At 45.5% G+C, this 15,366-nt stretch overlaps 1 protein-coding gene across 1 annotated transcript in view; it reads left to right on the top strand.

Moving 5' to 3' along the window:
• AKAP12 (A-kinase anchoring protein 12) overlaps nt 1-15,366 on the top strand; it is a 73,190-nt gene that overhangs the window by 48,681 nt on the left and 9,143 nt on the right.

Genomic DNA, 15,366 nt, shown 5'->3' with positions numbered 1-15,366 from the left:
TATGCTCCTGAGAAAACAAAGGGACCAGCTCTGGATTGGACACTGCAGACGTTTGGGTAATCCTGTAATTGGGTCATTTCTTCCCAAGAGTCAGGGAGATTAAACTGTCGTTGGGAAAGAAGTTAGCAGAAAGAGGAGGGATGCTCAGTTTTGTTTGTAGGTCCAGCGTGTGCTCTGGCCATATGTGGCTGTTGAACACTGTAGATGTGGCTAATCATATCAGAGGTGTGCTCACCTGGAGATGTGAAGACTTAGTACCAAAAAGGATGTAAAGTTAATCATTTTCCACATTGCGTACATGTTGACGGAACATTATGGATACATTGGGAGAAAATCAAATATGTTAAAATTAACCACGAGTGTTTTTTATTCTTTTCGATGTGACTACTAGAAAATTTGAAGTCACCTGTGGCTTGCTTGGGGCTCACATTGTAAGTCAAGTGGAGAGCTGTGGGACAGAGGGGTTGGGTCGCTGGTCACCATTTCTTCCCGGCCTGACCCTGCAGCTTGCCCCTCCCTCCCACTCCTTTTGGTTACAGCTTCAGGCACATGAAAGATTGTTTCTCTTGGAGAAGTGAGCTGACTCTCAGGTTGATTGCTTCTAGCACAAGATGATGCTTCTCTTATTAGGATGCATTTCTGAAAAATTGATGATAAAGGCACATGCTTGCTTTTTATAGAGAACACTAGAGGCCCAGTGCACGAATTCATGCATGGGTGGGGTCCCTTGGCCTGACCACAGATCGGGGCCGATCAGGGCCTGCCGGCTGGGGGGAGGAACCATGGGAGGTTGGCTGTGGGAGCACACTGACCACCAGGGGGCAGCTCCTACATTAAGTGTATGCCCCCTGGTGGTCAGTGTGCATCATAGCAACCGGTCATTCGGTCGACTAGGCTTTTATATATATAGTTTTTTCAAAGGCTTCTTTAAAATGAGGCTTACCTATATTCAAAGCAGTATTTCTCAACCTTCTTTTCACGATCACTCCCCTAAGGAGTCTCCTGAGACATTTTTTTCCTAATTGTTCCTCCTTAAAATTTTAATAGCATAGATACACTATGTATCCGTTTATGATATATATCTGTATCTGTGCTTCACACATAAAGAGTAAACTTTGGGAGGTGGGGGAGGGCTGGAAGGGATTAATGGGGGGAAAAGGGACATCTGTATTACTTTCATCAATAAAGATAGCCTGGCCAGCATGGTTCAGTGGTTGAGTGTCAACCTATGAACCAGGGGGTCACGGTTTGATTTCTGGTCACATGTCAGGGTTGCAGGCTTGATCTCCAGTGTGAGGCATGCAGGAGGCAGCTGATCAATGAGGTTTTTCTCATCATTGATGTTTTTATTTCTCCCTCTCCCTTCCTCTCTGAAATCAATGAAAATATATATTAAAAAATAAATTAAAAAAATAATAAATGGTTATTATTTATTTTTTTTTTAGCCTCCTCCCTAGGAACCCATTTTCACCCATTGGAGGCAGCTGTTGTCAACATTAAGAATGCATGATTTACAATGCTGACCAGGATGTGTTAAAACTGGCATTTTCCTCCACCAAGAGAGTAAATGATACAGTTTTTCCGGGAAAGCAAATTTTTGATACGTATAGAACCTTAAGACTTTTTTTTTTACATTGTATTCCCACTTCTGACAGTCTTAAATGCAAAGATTTTTGCCATATTACTTGTAATAGCCAAACAACAGGGAAATGGTTAAATAAAAGGATGAGTCATTAAAAACTTAAAAAAAAAAAAAAAGGAATGCATGATTTAAAATAAGCCGAATAGCTAACATGTACTCTGCTTCTAGGACATACTCAGAAGTGCTGGCGTTAACCTTTATTTGCACCTCAGAATAACATTAGCTTGGGTGGTATGTTTACTCTCCCACCAGCTGAAGCCCAGGGACATTTGCCCCCGGCCACACAGCTCTCAGGAGAACCAGGCCGGGAAGGGGAAGCCAGCTTTTCAGACCCTGGGGCCTCTGGACCACCCAGAGACAGGTGTTCAGCCTTCAGATGAGCAGGCCACTCCAACACAGGCCACTGGGGTAGCACTCCTTCCTGACCACGGATCTGACCCAACCTGGTAGGGAAGCAGGTTTTTCCTGATTGCCTAACTTTAAAAAGATCGCACTCTGACTCTCATCTGATTTCAGCCTGCTGACATTGGCGTCCATGACTGGGGAGTTTAAGATTCTGGTTTAGGCTGCCTTGCACTTCTGATAGACATCGGAGGTTCAGGGCCCTGCGGTGCTGGGCCCCCCGGACCACCAGGGCCAGGTGTCCAGTGTGCTTCGGTCTCACCGTAAGAGTGACAGCAGGTCATTTAGGAGATTAGTAAAATGTAGGGAAATTCTGAGACAAATTGCCCATGATTTCATTATGGTTGGCTTTTTTTCCCAGGTCTCTTTATCTCGTTTCATTTTATATATATATATATATATATATATATTTTTTTTTTTTAAAGCAAAATTAGGACTATATGGAATATATAATTTTATCCTGCATCTGCCCTGAAGAGGTGTAGATTTATAAATCACAAATATTCCACTGAGGAGTTCGATACACACTTTCCTACGATTGGGACACTTAGGTTCTTACATATTATACGTCCCGAGCAGTAGACATTCTCATGCATAAATCTCTACCTCTCATTTGGCATATTTCATAGACATAGAATTGCCAGATCAAAGAGTGCAAAATAGGTGGACTTGATAAAAGGGAGACATAATACTTATTTTATGTCACTTCTGTTATTTGGATTGTGTTTTTAAATATTTGTTTTCCCTTTGCTTTCTTTAAATTGCCTTGGTCGGTGCTTTGAAGTCCCTTTAGCTCTTCTGTTGTATCACAACTGTCCCTTTGAGGAACTAGTCTCCTGATTATTTGTCTTGAGGATTTTGAGTCAAAATATCCATGTCTGTATAAACATGTCCAATTCAACTGGGCCAGAAAATTCAATTAGCCGGTATTTGTCTGAGTTCGTAGCACAGCGAGAGAGACCTGAAAATATGCTGAGCCCAGGAGAGCCTGCCCGGCCTGTGCCATTTATTTTATTTTTTTTAATATATTTTTATTGATTACAGAGCAGAAGGGAGAGGGAGAGAGAGATAGAAACATCAATGATGAGAGGGAATCATTGATCAGCTGCCTCCTGCACGCCCCCTACTGGGGATTGAGCCCGCAACCCCGGCATGTGCCCTTGGCCGGAATCAAATCGGACCCTTCAGTCCGCAGGCTAACGCTCTATCCTCTGAGCCAAACCAGCTAGGGCCAGCCTGTGCCATTTAGGTGTCATTTAGATTCAGTGTATATATTCATCTCCTCGTTCATAGTTTTCCAGTTTGCAGCAGTTTTGTTTTTATTTTTTTTTCTTTATTTTTGAGAGAGAGAGAGAGAGAAATATCGATTGGTTGCCTCCCGCATACACCTGACCAAGGATAGAACCTGAAACCTGGGTATGTGCCGGACTGAGAATTGAACCTGACACCTTAGGCAGCAGTTCTCAACCTGTGGGTCGCAACCCCTTTGGCGGTCGAACGACCCTTTCACAGGGGTCGCCTAAGACCATCCTGCATATCAGATATTTACATGACGATTCATAACAGTAGCAACATTACAGTTATGAAGTAGCAGCGAAAATAATTTTATGGTTGGGTCACAACATGAGGAACTGTATTTAAAGGGCCAGAAGGTTGAGAACCACTGCTTTAGGGGAAAACACTTTTTTTTGTCATCTATTTTGTTGGTAAACATTCTCCCATAACTTTTGCTTCGGGTGATAATGTCATCCTCTAAAAGTTCTGATTTAACAAAAGTAAGAAAACGGAATGAAAGTGGTTATAAAAGTAGGTTGCCTGCACTATGCACTCACCTTAGGTGCCATCTTTATTCCTGCATTTGTCCTGATCGATGACTTTTCTTTTTAAATCCAGACACATAGAGGCTTAGGGAGCAGCTAGGCCACACACCTGTGGTTGATCACCCTTACAGGTGGAGAACAGAGGAGAACTGTCTGCTAAGGAAGGTAACGGCTTTTACACGGCCTCTTTAAGAATATCAAGTCAATTGTGCTAGTGTCTTTACCAGTGTCATCAAAATAAATTAAAAGTTTAAGTGACGAAACTGAGCAGCAATACATCTGCCTTTTCAAATGTTGCTTTGGGCCTAAACTTGGTAACTGGTGAAGCATCTTCCTACCCAGCTCAGGGAAACAGCTGTTGCTCATCCTGTTGTTAGAAGTTACACTTTGGGGATGGAAGGAGCGGATGGCGCGGCAGTGAAGCAAGGTCACAAGCGGTGTGTGCACCCGTAAGTGGAACATGTGTACTTCACAGGTGACACCAAGTGAACGGAAGCCCTGTGCTGTCCCCAGCAGCTGGAGTTGAGAACTGGGGCCTCAGATCCTGGAGGTAGCCGGGCCTCCTGGGACAAGTCTGGGAGGGGACACAGACTGTGGGCTCCACCTGGGGAGTCAGTGTGTGGGCTGATCCCCATACTTGGGAAGGCTACAGGCCACTCAGTTAATGGTCACAAATGTAGCCTCCAGAGCCGGCTTTATCCGTGATCAGCACAGCCACAGGGCTGGGGCTGGGGCTGGGGCTGGGGGCATGGTGGGGGGTGGGGGGAGAAGGAATGCAGAGCTACTGTGTGGGCTGCAGAGGGACCATTAGCACCAGCAGCATCTCTCACTCACCAGACTCCTATTATAATGGAAGGAATTTGTGAACCAAAGTGAAGGCTCCTTCATGGAGGATAACAGGTTAGGAAGCTGGGAGGTGGCTCACTCTGAGCCTATTTAGAGTTGCCACGTGGATTTAGGGCCAGGCTGGGCATCTGCCGGGATAGAAGAGGGAAATCAGGTCTATGGAGAGGATGAAGCTGATTTTTGTAACAAGGTCAGATAGACAGCAACGAAGCTTTCCTAACTGTTCAGTTTAGGCCTGAATGTGGCGCATAGCGCCCCCTCGTGGCCAGAAGGAGCTGGGACTTCTGTACTAGTTTGTTTTTTCTTGATAAACCCACACCACGCTGTTACACCCCATGCCCCCCACCTTCCTCCCTGCCCCTAGAAGTAATGAACAAGATCTTCGCGGTCTAAAGAAAAGAGAAATACTAAAACTATTGTTTTGTTTGCTTAGAGGAAGAGCCTGTATTAATGAGGTCAGACAGGCAGGGCATGAGGAGATGAATAGGAAAAGGATGAAAAGAAGGAAATTGACCCAGGGGGCCTAAATGGCCCTACCCTAACCGGAGATTGGCATACAAAAGAGTGTGTCAAAATTATGAGAGCACACCGACTCATTTATCAGTTACCTTGTGTCTTTATATAGCACAAAGCCGAAGTTTCAGTGAAAAAGAATTTAAGAATGTAGGGCTGCCTGCCTTGGCCCAGTGGCTTAGTTGGCTGGAGTGTCGTCCCTTACACCAAAAGGTTTCTGGTTCGATTCCTGGTCACGGCACATCCCTAGATTGTGAGGGTTCAATCCCCGCTGGGGGTGCATAAGGGAGGTGATTGACCAGTGTTTCTCTCTCACATCAATGTTCCTTTTCTCTCTAAAATCAATAAAAATATACCCTTGATTGAGGATTTTAAAAAAAATAGGGCTGCCTAAAATGTTCTGAATTTCTAACATAGGTTCTGGCTGATTCTCCTGCTGTGCGCCTGCCTATCAGAGGAGTGATAGTGTCTGTATGTTGGAATGTGGCACCGTTGGATCTAAAAGTCTAGCTTAAAACCAAACAGAATGAATGCTCGAGTATTTGGGCTTTTTTTAAAGTTGCCTTGATCAAGGGTTGAAGACACAAAGTTTGCCTTGTCACAGCCCTTCTCAGAGTCCGGGAAACAGGACACCAGCCCTCAGACCCGTGCAACGTGTGTGTGTGTGTGTGTGTGTGTGTGTGTGTGTGTGTGGAACAGATGGCGAAACAGCACGCACCTCAGGTGCTACAGAGGAGCCGTGTTTTGCACGTCATCGGCTTTTAAACAAACAGAAGGGCGCAGAACACCATTAAAAACGCCAGTAGAGCGTCCTATCTGTGCGGCTGTTCCCTTAAAGTGATCATGTTAAAAGCTGAGATACAGAACTAACGGGGTGCCAGGAATGAAGTCATGGTTTAGATAAAAACGCTGCTGACTCGGGGTCCTGTTGGCCCCGGCAACGTTTAAACCCTCCCTGGGTCCGTGCAGAGCCTCACTGACCACGAGCGCCCCGCTCCGGGGCGGGCTGCTCTCCTGGCAAAGGAAACCCGCGGCTCGAGTCCCCGAGCGGCGGCGGCGAGGGCGGGGCCAGGCCCGGGCGGCGGGCCGAGGGTGGGGCCGCCTATAACTGCCCGGGACGCGCATCCTCCCCGCTTTGTGCAGCAGCTCCCCGGTACCTGGGGAGGGTGGCTGGGCGCCGAGTTCTCTCTGATCAGAGCCAGACCGCACGGTGTGGGCGCCGCCCCGGCCGCTGCAGCAGCGGGAGGAGCTGGTCACCATGCTGGGCATCATCACAATCACAGGTGAGGCGGGCAGGGCCCGGCAGGTGGAGTGAAGGCCGCCTCCCCTCTGGCCTGCATTTGGGGGGGGGGGGGACCTGGAGGACCTACTGGTGGGCGTGTGATTCTCTCGGGGCTCTGACTTGTTTGATAGGAAGCTCGTTCTCCGTGGTTCAGTAAGAACCTAACAAGCCTAATGTGTTCTTGTTGCCGATGCAGGAATCTTCCCGCTGTGTCTAGGGGAGACCTGGAAGGTATTTTGTTGGGGACTGTCCCCTTCATGGGGGTGAAGTTCAAAATAGGTTGCGACAGCCTAATCAGTTGCTGTTGTCATGAAATATTAAATCTCTGTTTTTGAGAAATTGTAATATCTGTATGTGGACCTGCTTATTTGGCACTCCCCAAGAAGGGTCCGCGGCGATTTGGGGGACAGAAATGTTAGCACTGGTCAAAGTGGCGGTTTCAGTAAAGAAACAGACACTGGAAAATGGGGGGCCAGCAGGTAGCAGCATGTAGACAATGCATAGTACAAATGAATGCTTCTTAAGCTTGCTTTCTAGAAGGCTGGCTGAGGAGGACTGATATTATTTGGTACCTACCTCCAGGCAATGAGTGACATATATCAGACTTGCAGCTTGTACTGGTAGCTCCTCTGACTTGGTTTTTATCACGTGGTGACCGCTTAGGAACTTGCCTATTTCCTCCTCTCTCCCGTCTCCCCGCCGTCAAGAGCATGAAACTCCTTTTGCTCACTTGGGTTTACAAGACCAGCTCTTCTCTGTATGTTTGAGGTCATCGCTCGCCAAAGCTACATGTGTTCTTCCTATAGAGGAATTTTTAGGACTTACCTTTTCCCCCCTCAATATAATTGCTTCTGCAAAGCTTTGTCCTCTTAAAGAATTTTAAGTACATGTGGAAGTTTAGCCAAACACAAAACATCTCTCACTTCCTATAGATTAGCTTGTTTACTTTGAGATTTCCTTAAAATTCCTTCCCAAAGTTAACTTGACTAGACTTAGTGATCATGACACAGACTATACAAAATTTAAAAATTAGAAACACAAGACTCCCCATTTTTTCCAGATCACTACTTTTCCTGTGAATGAAATATACAAATGCCCCACCCTGAGAGAGGCTGTCTGGGAGTGTGGTCTGTGGGTCACCGCTGGGGGTGGGGCTCCTCCCATCAACCTTTTTTTCTGGGTGCTTTTTGTATATACAGCCTGGCCTTTATTATAGTCACTGCTTGATTATCATGGGCTGAGTTTCTTATGGGAAAGGAAGGTCGTCCTATCTAGCACGAGCCAGAAGTTAAACTTAGGGAGCTTGAGGGGGCTTTTAAAAATTGGTTCAGATCCTCCCAATGGAATAATATGTGATCTGAAGTGGTTGGTGAAGGGCTCTCTAATTTTTAAGGCAACCTAATTTTTAAAGTAACTGGCTCCATTGCTTTCCGAGTTTTACTTCTATTACAATGGAGAATGTGACAAAATTTAGTACCTTTTTTCTGGTAATAAGAAAGTGCATAGGATGTACTGTACAATGCTCAGTTGTTATGTCATTCAAAGACATCAGGTTCATCTGTTTATTGAGCTAGAAACATAGTATGTAGTTTCACTTTTTTAAATGCAACAGCTGTGCTGAAATTTTTTTTTATCATTAACACTTGAAATAATAAAATAGGCTTCATTTATTAGAAAAAGAAAAAGAAAAAAGAAAGTGCATAGGAAATCCTAACTCTGAAAAGTATAACAGCAAATAAACATTTCGTAGTGGAAAAGGGGAATTTCAACCGTCTTTTTTTTTCCTTCTGTAACTTTTCCTGATGAGGAAGGTTTATAGCCAGTTGTCTTTATATAGCTGGTCAGAATCTTGAAAAGCAATGAAGAGTTTTATAGTTGGCATTCAGGATTAATTAAATATCAGATTACTCACCTAAATGTGAGTTATTCCAGTCCTCTTTAGCACTGCGTTACGCAAGGAGCCTTTAAGTTTCACAATTACTAGGAAGGGAACAGGATGATGACATGTTGGTAGAATTACTTAGGAATGAGCTTTCATTTCTGAAAAGCAGGGAAAAGCTGAAGGAGCTGACTCCCCTCCCCGACCCCACACCCACCATTGAAACGGGACCAGCAGGATTTGAATGATGAAACGATTGAGCCTTCACATTACATGCTATGTGGCCTTTCTCTCATATCACCTTAGCAATAACTTAGCTTAAAATCTAGAAAATAAATGATTTGATATGATGATCAAAGAGATGTTGTCTCCTCCCCCCACTTATCAATGGTGTGCCAGGAAAAAAAAAAACTTCTTGAATTAGGGAACTCACACACAGCGAGACTAACTAAAGCACCATGAGGAATTAGGGCAACGTTCTTTAAATCTAAAGTAAACTGTTGAAGAAAGACTCCTCCCGCATTCAGGCAAGGTCTCGATGATGTATCACGCATTTCTCTGTGCAAGTCATTTTCCAAGATGAAATAAAAACCCTTCCCCTGGCTGCTTTTATCTGCCATGGAGGCAGAGTATAGTTGTCAAGCAACTTGGGGGACATAGAATCGATACCCGCACAACTGTGAGAGTAATAATAATAACTGCCACATACAAGTGCCCACTGTGTGGCCCTGACCATTATTCCTCACAATCACCCTGCAAAAAGAGGGGGTTTAACTCCCCTTTTATCCCGAAAACGAAGTTCCTCTTGTCCCACAGAAGCGTCAATGCCGAGTACCTCGTCTGGGGCCCCTTTCTTCTTGGGTAGGATGCATCCATGGAACACCATGTGGGGCCAGGGGGTGGTGACCTGTGTGCTCCTGTGGTGGGTTTGGCTTATCTGAGTTCTAATCCCAGTTAAACACCTCCCCTTGGAGGCTTTGTGGTTAGTGAGCCCTAAAACAAGGGGCGTAGGGTGTGTGGGATCTAAGGGATGGATTTAGAATGCAGAGAATTCCTGGAAGCGTTCCAGGACAATGCTGCAACTCGTAGGGGAAAGTTAACCAGTTCCAGATGTCACCGCCAGCAGTCCCCAATGTGTCTGTGGAAGGAGAGCGCTGGTTACACTAAACTTCATCATTACGTGAGTTAGATAATAAAAAAAGAAAAAGAAAACAATTAAATGCGTGAAAGCACCTTGTATGTACGCTGTTTTAAAAATCACTTCTTGTTATATCACACTGTTCGTGTTGAAGTGTTTTGAAATAAAATTCAAACGAGGTAAAAAGAAAATGAAATCACTTTTTGCTTTCACGTAACGTGCAGGACGACGCTCCAACTCACTGAGCCACCCGGCCAGGGATGTGCCCCTCATCTTTTAGGCTGTTCTTTTGACTCCATTTGCTCGCCGAGCTGTAATCTCTAACTCATCCGGAACCCGTGTGCAGACAGCACATGAAAATACCTTACAAAAGGTTTCTGCTAACGCACAAACTGGGTCATGGGTGGGAGAGATATGGTTGCTTGGAGATCTCTGCCTTCAGCCAGACCTGGGTAATGTGGGCTGACCTGGCTGTACATTTGGGATGGGAAAGTGAGGAAGGAGTTTAACACAGAAAAGAGGGCTTCAGCCACATCTGATCTGCACTCAGTCCGAAATGGGGTACAGAATCTAGATTTTACTTAATGCAAAGAGGCGAGAGGGATGTCTGTGCCCCGCTTTTTCCCCTTGAAATGTTTATGTTGGGTGTCACAGAGGTAAAAATAGGTGCAACATGGCATTCGGCTTTCGGAGTTTGAAAGGATCCCAGAAGGGTATGTCTGGGGGTTCCGCAGGCCTTCTGGTGCTGAGGTCCTGGGAAAGGTGGCTTCCTGTTGGGAGGGCCGAAAGCTGCTCGCTGCTGCCCTCTTCTGTTCGAAACATGTAGTGAAAAACTGGACCCCGACGTACATTGTTTAACAATAGGGGGACGTAAAAATAAACGTGCAGCCTGTATATCAGCTTCTAAGATTTTGGGTGACTCATCAAAAGAAAATTCAAATATTCATAGTGATTACCTCTGAACAGTGTCTCTGTGGATGTAATCCCCACTTTCTCTATGTTAAAATGCCCTATAATTTATATTAATTCTTTTGGGAATTGGTAAAAATAATTGAAAACAAATAGTTCTGTTATGAAGGAAACAGTAAGAAAGAAAAAAAAAATTCTAGCGTTTGTTTCATTATTAGCATAGATGACCCACATCCTCCTCAGTAGCCTTTGCAGGGAGTCCTGGAGGGGACCTTGCAGCTGAGGGCAAGAACACAAACGTCAGGGCATTTGGCCAAGGGCCCCGTGCTCACCGGTGGTGCCGCCGAAATGGAAGCACCAGTCTGTCTCCAGAACGCATGCGCTTTAACCTTCTTCTCTACCTGAATTCTGTCTCCTCTTGTGGGGGGTGGGAGCGTAAGGGAGAGTAGTTTTTCTATTATTCACTACATTGATACATTTATATTAGACTAGAGGCCCAATGCACGAAATTCGTGCAAGAGTAGGCCTTTCTTCCCCCAGCTGCTGGCACCAACTTCCCTCTGGCACCCAGGACCCGGGCTTCCCTCGAAGCCCCGGCTTCATCTGGAAGGTTGTACGGAAGGACATCCGGTATAGTTAGCATATTATGCTTTTATTAGTATAGATAATGTGAGGCAAAGATCCAGTGTCCTCTAAAATCAGGTAGGGTGAATAATCACGCTCTCAATTTTTGTTTTCTAACTTTTTATTATCTGCACTTGTTTACTCTTCTGAGTTATTTTTAAAAAACAATAACTTCAGCCTGGCCAGTGTGGCTCAGTGGTTGAGTATTGACCCATGAGGTCACAGTTTGATTCCCAGTCAAGGCACATGCCCCGGTTGCTCAATCTCCAGTAGGGGGTGTGTAGGAGGCAGCTGATTGATGATTCTCATCATTGATGTTTCTCTCTCCCTCTCCTTTCCTCTCTGAAATCAATAAAAATATATTAAAACACACACACACACACACAAATAACTTCAAACTTACGTGAAGTTGCAAAAATAAAAACAGTCCAGGGAACATCCAGATGCAGCTATTGCTAACATTATCTTATGTGCTTCATTATTGAGTCCCTATGTTGGAAAACAAAACAAAAACCAGCATGAGATACAATTTTCTGAACCTTTGGAGGCGAGTTATATCCATCATGGTCCTTCACTCCCAAATTCTTCATCTGTGTTTCCTAGGAATAGAAATATTCCCTTCCATAATCACAGTGCAGTGATCAATGTCATATACGTACATTATTACAGTGCTTGTAAATAACCGAGCATCCTTATTCCAATCTTACCCATTATTCTAATGACGTCATTTTTAACACTCTCCCTTGACCCACATCCATGTTTGGGTTGGGTATTATATTCTTCAGCATCTTTTCTTCTGGAACATTTCCATAACCATTGCCTTTTAAAACACCGACATGTTCAGAGCATATACTTCTCTCCCCATTTCCACCACATTCCTTATTTTGTGTTTGTGTTCTCCTGATTCAATTCGGGTTCTGCATTCTTCGCCATGGGTCTGTCCTTCTCAGGGTATGGCACCCCATGTCTATCTGTCCCTCACAGATTTTGCCTTTTTCCTCCCCTGTATAACCAGGTTTTACCTACCCTTCCTACTAGTAAGCATGCAAATATCCAGTCCCTGCCTTCCCTCTGACCCCCATTTAGTACCCATTGTACTTGCTTATCCAGTCTTACTAGTAAGCATGCAAATATCCAGTCCCTGCCTTCCCTCTGACCCCCATTTAGTACCCATTGTACTTGCTTATCCAGTCTTTTTCGTGATGGCTGCAAACAATGACGGTCAGGTACTCTTTTGCATCTGTGAGTGGGTGGGTAGGATATGTGTACTTTCTTTCTTCCTTCCTTTCTTCCTTCCTTCTTTTTTTTTTTTTAAGCATGAGAGTAACCATGAAAAAAAACACACCCAACTTTTTACACTGAAATGAAATTTAAATTGCTAGCCACATTAGACATATAGCAATTTTCCCATCAAAGTGTGGGAGTTAACATGTGTAAATACTTCTTGTCATAAGTGGCATTTACAAATTATAAAAAGTTATGATTTATGAAAAATAAGAATTTTGACACTTTGAAAAATATGGAATTAGTTTTTCTTTTAAAATTTGTGTTTTGCTCCCCTGCCAGCCTTTGGCCCACCAGGGATGCCACACACCTACCATTCGACAGTGGCCAAGTCACATGACCACTTACAAACACAGACTTCATGTATGACTATAAATGATAACTTTGTAATGGGAACGTGCACGAGGTCCCAGCCCTTGTGCTAATAATACTCAAGAAATTAAAGCTCTTACGACCTAGCAAAGGCGTGCTTAGGCTCAGGCCATGCCCGGGCTTTGGAGTCGACTGCTGGATGCGGACTCACCGTTCTGAGAGCAGAGGGTTAGGGCACGCGCTCCGCTAGTGCTCTGCCTGATAGGGTGCGGATAAGAGAGAGAGGCGGCTCCGGGACCCTGCAACGGCGAGGCTCACAGCAGAAGGGACCCCACTGGGGTGATGCGCAGGGCCACCTGGGGGTTCCCTCTGTGACGCGCTCGGTGGCCCCCAGGGGGCGCTGTCGTCAGCAGCTTGGCCCCTGGCGGCCAACAGTCTCCACCCCGCGATGGGGCAACCGGGAGGGGAAGGTTGGTCCTCCCGGGCCCCTGTAGAACAGCCCCTGCCAGGCGGGCACCATGCCCTGGTGGAGTCACCTCTGCCGTGAGTAGTGCGCCCCCCATCGGAGGTTCACCCCGGGGACCTGGCGGGCGGGACGGCTTTGAGGCCCACTGGCTCTCCGTTAGTGGCGGGAGCAGAGGTGGAAAATGCTACATCGCAGAAACATCAGCAGCTTTAGCGAGCCGACAGATGCTCTCCCTGGGGAGCCCCGAGGTGACCAAATGGGGGGTGCGGGGCCGGAGGGCGCAGGCATTGCTGTTTGGCGAGCAGCGTGAGCTGAGTGCGGCCGACTCAGAGACAATGAGGCAGAAAGCGGGGTCCGGGTTTCAAGGCGGGTTCTAGCTCCGTGCGGAGCCGCAGTCGCACGTGGTTCGGGGCCGGACACCCACCGGGAATGCGCACGTGTGCGATCCCAGTTGGCTTTTATGTTGGAACCCAGTGTCAGCCTTGGCCGCCGGGCTTGGTAGTTTGGAAGGCCGCCCCCTGGTCCTGCGGCTATTAAAGGTGTGTGACAGCTTCCTGAGGTGATCAAAGCGGTGTTTTAGGAAGCAGGGCGTCTCCGAACAGGTCCGCGGGGTGCAGGAGGCTGGTGGAGCTGAAATCAGGGCCGAGTTGCGTTTGCCCAGCCTTTGCACAAAGCACGAAGGCGCCATCTGCGCCCGCAGGGGCCCGTCTGGAAGACGTTCTCACAAGAGTAGCTCCTAGGATTACTTAGGTCAAAAGAGACTACAGACCAGTTGACAGGATTTAAAATTTTTGTAATCCTATACGTATACATTTTTTAATGTGCTCAGCCCATATTTCCCCTCTGTAAAGAAAACATCCCAATCTTGCTAAGCTGTAAGCACTACCAGTAACTGTTCTGTTCGCCACTTGGCAGCTGCTCATCTTTGTTTCCCTGGTTTTGACTGTAAACATATCCCCATCCTCCCAGAATTTAAGAAAAAAGTGTTGCAGATTGAAATGCAGATGTAGGAGCATGGAAGGAAAAGGGGTGGGGAGGATGGTGTGGTTAACACCTGCTTTCCCACTATGTGAGCAAAGTATCCCTGCATGTTCTATTGAATTCTAGAAAGGTTAGTGAATGGGTTTGTTTTTACCTCATGCTTAGTGGCAGGAAATTTATGTTTGTGCTTATTAGTAAAATTGTACTAGAATAGAGTTTATTGGGGGGGGGGGGAGTCTTGACATTTTTCCTCTGGTGAATTTCCAATGATATCATCCACCTTTTCAAAAAAGGTCACACCTCTTGTGTTGCATAAGAAGTGTTTGTGCCAAACCGGTTTGGCTCAGTGGATAGAGCATCGGCCTGCTGACTGAAGGGTCCCAGGTTTGATTCTGGTCAAGGGCATGTACATTGGTTGCGGGCATATCCCCAGTGGGAGGTGTGCAGGAGGCAGCTGGTCGATGTTTCTCTCTCATCGATGTTTCTAACTCTCTATCCCTCTCCCTTCCTCTCTGTAAAAAATCAATAAAATATATTTTTTAAAAAAAGTGGAAATACACTTAAAAGATCTTTAATTCTTGATGCAGAAGAATGACTATAAGGATCAAAATGGACATTATATCTGAATTGATTGATTAGCATTTTTTTTTCGTAAGGAAGTACTCCCTGCTCCCATTTATGCTTTTAGTATCACTCTTTTTTATTTTATTTATTTTTTTTATCCACACTTGAGAATATTTTTTTCCATTGATTTTTAGAGAGTGGAAGGGAGGGAGAGAGAGAAACATCGATGTGAGAGAGACATACATCGGTTGATTGCCTCTCGCATGAGTCCTGATTGGGGCCAGGGATCAAATCTGCAACCCTGAAATCCTTAGGTCTAGGGCCGACGCTCTAATCACTGAGCAAAACCAGCCAGGGCTTTAGTGTCACTCTCCATTCATGGATTTTTTATTTTATTAAATGCATGGTAACCCATCCCTGTTACTATTCTTTTTTATGCTTCAAAGTTTGGCCAGAAGGAGCGCCTTCAAGCTGGCTCTTGTCCTTTTGCTATGCCTCCCTCAGCTTTTGAGTTCCTCTTTTCTGCTCTCCTGAAAAATATTCTTCATACTTTCCCTGACCCAACCAGAATTTCCCAAGGAGCTCTAGTGTCTTAACCCTGTGTTTCCTATAAAGTGGAAGAAGTGATGTCTAAAACTTAATGGGTTCTAGGTCGTGGGTGTGATATGTGATTCCATTTTTCATTGCAACTGAATGTACACTGT

Source organism: Myotis lucifugus, unplaced genomic scaffold, assembly GCF_000147115.1.
Source record: "Myotis lucifugus unplaced genomic scaffold, Myoluc2.0 scaffold_405, whole genome shotgun sequence".
Lineage (NCBI taxonomy): Eukaryota > Metazoa > Chordata > Mammalia > Chiroptera > Vespertilionidae > Myotis > Myotis lucifugus.
The sequence above is the reverse complement of the archived record's forward strand: the minus strand, read 5'-3'. Positions and strand labels throughout refer to the sequence as shown.